The following is a 7,059-nucleotide window of genomic DNA, read 5'->3' as shown; positions in this document are numbered from 1 at the left end:
TATGTCAGGATCCATATTTAATATTCCATTATTCATAATCCTCAGCACATAATTTATGTTTCACAACTCATACTCCTCAACCGCAATTCAAATTTCATATTTCATAATTCTAATTCAATAATTCATATATCTTAGTTCATTTTTCACCTTCAATAATTCATTTTATGATCCAAATTGATATTCCATAATTCATAATCCACAATCCAATATAATATTTAACAGTGCATTTTTCACACTCCATAGTTGATATTTCATAATTCATATTTCAGGATACCTAAGTCATATTTCATACTTTGGTGTCATAGATCCATATTTTATATTTTGTGATTTTTATTTTTGTAATTCACAATTCTCGATTCATAATTCACATTTCATGCTTCTTTTTTTCATAATTCATATTTTGTATTCCATAATTTATATTATATAACACATAATTCTTGTTTAATGCTTCATATGTAAAGGTCTATATTTTATATTCTATTATTCAAAATACTCGATATGTAATTCATATGTCATAATTCAAATCCTCGATAAATAATTCATATTTCATAATCATACTTCACAATCCACAAATCATATTTCATAACTAATATTCCTTGAGACATATCTCATCATTCGTTTTGTTTTAATTGAATTCATGTTTAATAATTACAGGCACCGTGCCCCCCCTCCCGCCCCCTGCCCAGGCAGCAGTAGGGGTGGTGCAGGGGCTGGGGCATATGCCCCCAGCAGCGAGGACAGCAGTACCAAGAGTGATCTCAGAAAATAAAAAAGGACCCTAGAGGCAATCAGTAGTGTCCTTCTCCCCCAAGACACACTAAATTTCAAGAATATATGTATGTGTGTGTGTGCGTGTGTGTGTGTGTGTGTGTGTGTGTGTGTGTGTGTGCATGCGCTCCGGGTGGAGAGGAGAGAAACACTTGGCAGCATCCTAGAGGGGGGGCCCCAGGCCATCCTGCTTCATCAGCCACTTTATTAGCTCAGACACATCGCACTACGGGCACCCACTGCCACTGCCGCCAATGCCACCGCTGACCCCTGCATTCCAGGCAGCTGGCTGGCTGGGCCATCCACGAGTCCATGGTTCCAAGTCCCTGGCCCCACCCACCATCAGTTGTGATCAGACTCCCCCTCCTCAGCCTCTCGAAGCCAATTGAAGATTTAAGAGCCACACCCTTGCCCTGCTACTCAGCAGAGTCCTGCTGATTTCCCAGCTATAGAAAGCATCTTCCTTCACCACACCCTCCTCATACAGAGCATCAAAGGACATCTGAAGCAGGTTGGCAGGCTGTCCTAAGGTCACTGCAAGGGCCTGGAGGGCACAGAGTGCCTGTAGCTCCTTCTGCTCCTCTCACAAGTAGTATTTCTGTAGCTGTCTCGCTCACACTTTCAACAATGCAACATCCACTCGGAGAGGAGTCTCAAAGATAAGTGCAGAATAACCGACAGTTGTCAGTTGTCATGAGGGCTCGAACTCATGTATTGGATGCTCTCTGCTGCTCATTCAGGCTGGCCTCCGTCCAGTCAAACACCTGCTGGTTCCTGCTGTCCTCCTTCAGCAGCTTCTCCAGCCGCCTTCGCAGCTCCACAGAGGCAAGTGCCCTCTGGCCAGGAGCCTCAGTCTCTTCTCCCAAGGTATCTCTGTGGGAACACCAGACCTTGAGCAGAGACCCACTTCCCCTTCTGCCTGGGAGTAGGCAGCTGTAAGACAATGTTTACTAAAAACAATACAATGCCTGGGGGCATTAAGTTCCTGGAAAAGGCCTGCCCACAGAAACCACCCTGACCTCGACCTTGTCCAAAGACTAACCACCTCTTCTGCCACGCCCAGATCAGTTTCTGGGGTCAGGGCAGAACCAGCCAGGGGAGAGGAGAGAGCAGAAGCTTCTCTGGTGGGAGCCTTTCTTAGGAAGTTTTCTTGAACCTTTTTGGAGCCTGCTTAAAGTTTTCTTTACATCGTTGAACGAGTCTCTGTGTTGTCAATCCCCGACACCCTCTGCACGTTCTCGGACACAGGCCGCGCAGCAGACGCGACATATCTCCACCTTCTGTTCAGCCTTAAATGTGCTAATGTCACGGCCCTTCTGCTAGAGATTCCCTCCAGCTCAGCCCAGCCTCTCGCCACAGCATTCCCACCTTTTTGCGACCCATGCTGTTGCATAAGAGACTCAGGATTTTCAGCAACAAAAAAGTAGCTTTGCCCATGGGTCTCAAAGGCTTCGTAATTTCCCTGAAGAGCTCTCCCACGGGCACCCCGACTTTCTTGGAGAATGGCTGTTACCTGTTCTGCCAGGGAAAGCCATACATGAGGGATGTCAATTTCCATGTCATCAGCTAGTGTTTCATACAGCCCTTGACAGTACTGGGCAGTGGAGCGGCGCCCTGCGCAGAGCAGCAGATGCAGCAGTCGCCGTATCTGTTCACGAGCAATGGTGCTACGTTCCAGCGTGGACTCAATGCCATGCGCACAAAGACGAAGAGCAAGGAGGGTGAAGCCAGCTTCTGGACACACTGAACTGCCTCCTTCACGTCTCTGAGATGGAGATACTCCTCAACGACGGCCTTAGAGTTCTTCTCCACCTCATCTCCAGAGAGTGCAGCCTTGGGAGGGCTCACGGGAGGTAGAGTGGCTTCCTGCTTCACAGGATCCCGACCAAGATCTTCTGTGAGACTGGCTGCCATGTGCAGTCCCTCCGGCTGGGAAGGCCGCTCTCTACTGTGCTCCTCCACTTGCTTGCTAAAACTTTTCTCTCTTGGTGGCTGGTGTTCTGGCACGATCAAGTCGGTCCCCACGGTCACCTTCCCTGCTCACTCCGCTGTAGTCGGTCTCCCCGTCCCTGGCTTTCTCACCTCGTTCCCGGCTTAAGCTACTCCTCTGTACAGCACGCCTGCTGTCTGTGTTCTCTGTGGGTAATGCTTGCTGAAGAGCAGAAAAGCAATTCAAGGTGTGGACGAGTAGCGTCTGATGCTGTGTCTGAGGGCTTAGCTCCTGAGCCCCCACTGCTGCCCTTGCCCCAACTCATCGCCCTCCCGGTGCAGAGAGCTGGTTGTTGAAATCCATGGAACCGGGCTTGGTGATCTTGGTGAGCCGTGAGGTGTCAATGGGGCGGCTGCCTTTGCTAATGGGGACAGTATTCCAGCCACCATCACCCACAAGGGAAGGCCACGGCTGATGGGCGGGCCTGGAGGGCCGCCCTGACATTTGTCGCTGCCCTTGGCCATGAGATGCTGCGCTTTGATGTGTTCTCGGGGCTCTTCCATCTCCGCCTCCTTGTGGATCTTGGGACCCTGATCCCCTCGGTGAGGCACCCAATTGCCTGCCGCAGATCCAGTACATCCTGCAACATAAAACGGATTCGAGATGAGGTCTTCCTTTCTTTAATGATTTTTTCCATTTGGCTGAAATATTGATCCATTCAAGGCTTGGCTTTTGCACAGTCCAGGTCTTTGCCAATAGTGGTGAGGAGGCGACAGATGCACTCCATGGACTCGTCATCATGGTTCCTAAGCAGTTTGACCACACAGTCATGCATCATTGCTTCTGCTAACATCTTCAGCTTGAATAACTCTCCAGTGACTGTGATGTTCCCTAAAGAGCGCCGTCGAGCTGTGTCCGGCCTCTCCCAGTCCCTCCTTCAGGCATCCCCGTTCTTCTACCTCAGCGGCTTCGTCCATCTCATTTTGCTTTTTCTCAGAAACTTCATCCTCATCTTTGCCTTTCTCAGATTCCTTCTGCTATCGATTTAACAACGGTTTTCTAAAACTCACAGTCACTGTTGGCTTTTCTGTAGTGGACACGTTCAACGCCATGAGGCAACGGCACGTGTTGGCATAAGCCACAGAGAAACTGGGCTCTGAAATGGCTTTCTCAAAGATGAGGTCAGTAACTCCTGTGAGGCGTTCCTCGGTGTCAGTGGCCAGCTGTGTCACCTGCTTCATCAGCTGCCGGAACATCTGGGGTGTCAGCTTGTTCAGGATGATGCGCACCCTGCGGAACAGGTCCTGGGTTTTGCTTCGATCAGCATCCTCTTCCCCTCGATCCTCATCAGTAGCTGTCCGTTTGCTACTGGGTGTCCAAGCCTTCTCGGCTTTGTTCAGTTTTGTCTTCAGTCATTGTCACGGAGGAAATGATCTTGTGCTTTTCCTTTCGTGGGCCCTGCTGAGAGCACCTGGAGGCCTGTTCATTTGTGCTGCTTGTGGCTTGCTAAACACCACCTGTGCGATCTGCCCCGGGGGGAAACGCTGGCTGTGGGAGTCCAGGGGACCAGGCGGGTGGGGGGGGCTGGGGACTGAGGAAACCAAGTCTATTTCATGACTTACAGGAGACCCTGGAGGGAAAAAGGAGCAGGGAGATACGTGCTGACCGGGACGTCCTTGCACAAACGGCACAGAGCTAGTAAAGCCTTCTGCTCTAAGTCTGCTCTCACGTGACCCCTACCTGCTGTCCATGCTAAATCACTTTAGAGCTGACACAAGTCACTGTGACTTCACGTTAACCAATGAGAGTGTCTTGATTGGTGTCTCAATCTGATTGGCTCAGTTATGTACCTGTCACCAATCAGGTCGCAAGTCAGGATGCACACACAGCACAAGCTGAGTGGACAAGAGGCAGTTGGTGCCAGTCTTGCCAGTGAAGGCAGAGCGTTCACTTTGGAAACCCCAGTGCCAGAGGCAGTGCACACAGTGCTTGAACCGGTGAATTTGAAGACGATTTTATGATCATCCGAAGCAACACCAGGTACAGCCTCATTGGCTGCTGTCTTGGCTATTTTGTTTTCATGGGACCCAGAATGCTCTCTTTGTCAAAAACACTTTGGAGTGTGGATTGGGCCACTGGACATTGTTCCTATTGGCTGACTCGTCAGGAACCCCAGCCTGGATTCTAAACCACCCAGTTTTCTGTCTCTTTTGTCTAGAGTCTGTGGTGGCTGAGACAGCCAGGCACCTCCTCAGGACATTGTGGACCATCCCAGGGAAACTGCTGTTTTATTCCTTGTCGTCAGTGACATATGTTAAGTTCCCTCCCTCAATATTTGTGGGATTGTGAGGGTTTTTTTTGCATTTTGATACCAGGTTTCTTTGTGAAGCTTTGGAGTCTGTCTTGACATTAGCTCTGTAGACCAGGCTGTCTACACATGGAGACCTGCCTGCCTCTATCTTCCAAGTACTGGGTTAAAGGCATTCATCACCACCACCGCCAGTCATGTTCCCTCAAAACTTACATTTTGAGACTGGCATTTCAGACATAACAAAGTCATCTATCTTCATTTGCAACTGTTTTCTGGAAAATAACGGAATTACATTCTTAGAGCTACAGGCTTTTTACCCTGTATCTTCATTTTGGTTTTTTTTAGGTTATTTTTCTTTAGGTTTTGTTTCTTTCTTTGGTTGGTTTTGTTTTTTTCAAGACAGGGCTTCTCTGTGAGCTTTGGATCCTTCCCTGTGGAATTTTTTCTATCTACCAGTCTGGCCTAGAATTCACAGATATCGGCTAGCCTCTGCCTCTTGAGTGCTGGGATTAAAGGCCTCTGCCCCCACTGCCTGGGCCCTTCTCTTCATATGCTTTATTTGCCCATTTTTATATAAGAATGCATTCAGTCCCCCAGTCATGAATTCATCTTGAGCATGAACACGACTTCCTTTATGTTCTGTTGAACTTGCTAAAACTTTCAAGTGATTTCAATTAGGATAGTCATATTTAGGTATATAAACTGTTGGTTTATAGGCTCTTCAACTGGATTCCAGGAATTCTGCTCAGTGCTTCGTTGTGAATCTCTGCTTCTGCTTCCATCAGCTACTGGATGAAGGCTCTATGATGGCATTTAAGGTAGTCATCAATCTCATTATAGTGCACAGATATTGCCTTGATGGCCCTTTCACACAGGACAGACTAGAAACAGTGCAAACACAAATCAGACCTTCTGAAACCATCTATTTTCACAACCATGGAAGAGAAGAAAGATGTATTCTGTCTGGGATCTCCATGCACAAATGCACAGAACAACCAACGACTTCTCTGTCCCTGCACAGAAACACAGGACCATATGCTGTGTGTCTGGTCCTGACTTTTCCCCTTCAAATGCAAAGTCTCACACACACATGGGTAAGTATCAGATTCAGCAAGTTGTAGCCTCCCCTACAGCCAAATCAACACACACAAATATCAGGACATGCTATGTTGTAAATCCTGAATAACCAAGTTATATTCACACAAACACAGAGGAGATATAGGGGGAGGGAGAGGGATAGGGAGAGTGAGAGGAGATAGAAACAGAAGAGCCTGAGGGCAAGACAGAAAAAGATGGGTGTTGGGTCCAGTAGGTATCACATCACCCGTAGTCAAAGCCCCCCAAGCCATACACTCACACCAGATCATGATGCCAGGTTCTGATATACTTCCCATTCCCTTACAACCAAATCCCTCTATATATGGCAAGGTGTCATGTCCTTCGATGTGTCCCCACAACCTCCCCATACAGAATTAGGAGTCAGGTACTGCTCACAATCCCTTCTATAGCCAATGACACACATATGAACATACACACATGGGAGCTCACAGGTCCTTTGAGGTTAGCCCTACACAGCAAATAAAATACCTATAAACACACACACACACACATGCACACATGCATGCACGCACGCACGCACGCACATGCACACACACATACACACACTGAGTAAGTTTTCTGGTCCTGTGAAGTATAAATGGCTATGAAAATTCTCTCTCTCTCTCTCTCTCTCTCATCCACTCTCTCATCCATAATGAGGTATCAGTTACTGCTAGATATCATTCCATTCAACCAAAGCCCCCTCTTACAACCAAATGCAGGTACTTCCATTATCTCCTCTTCTGTAACTAAGCCCCTCACACAGTACATTGCTCTGCCTGTATCTACCAGGTATTTTCTCCTGCACAGCCAATGTCATCATATAGCAGGATTAAGCTCCTGCTAAGCACCCCCTGCCCTAGAGACAAAAGTCCTAATACAAATAAAAGCCAGGTATCAGACATTTAGGGTAGCCTTTTCCCTACTGTAAAAATTCCAATAAAAGCATAGG

At 47.7% G+C, this 7,059-nt stretch overlaps 1 pseudogene; it reads right to left on the bottom strand.

The window, feature by feature from the left end:
- Positions 1-1,110: 1,110 nt before the first annotated feature.
- LOC101831703 lies at positions 1,111-4,449 on the bottom strand (annotated as a pseudogene).
- Between the last annotated feature and the right edge of the window lie 2,610 nt (positions 4,450-7,059).

This window comes from Mesocricetus auratus, unplaced genomic scaffold (assembly GCF_017639785.1).
Source record: "Mesocricetus auratus isolate SY011 unplaced genomic scaffold, BCM_Maur_2.0 Super-Scaffold_100676, whole genome shotgun sequence".
Lineage (NCBI taxonomy): Eukaryota > Metazoa > Chordata > Mammalia > Rodentia > Cricetidae > Mesocricetus > Mesocricetus auratus.
The sequence above is the reverse complement of the archived record's forward strand: the minus strand, read 5'-3'. Positions and strand labels throughout refer to the sequence as shown.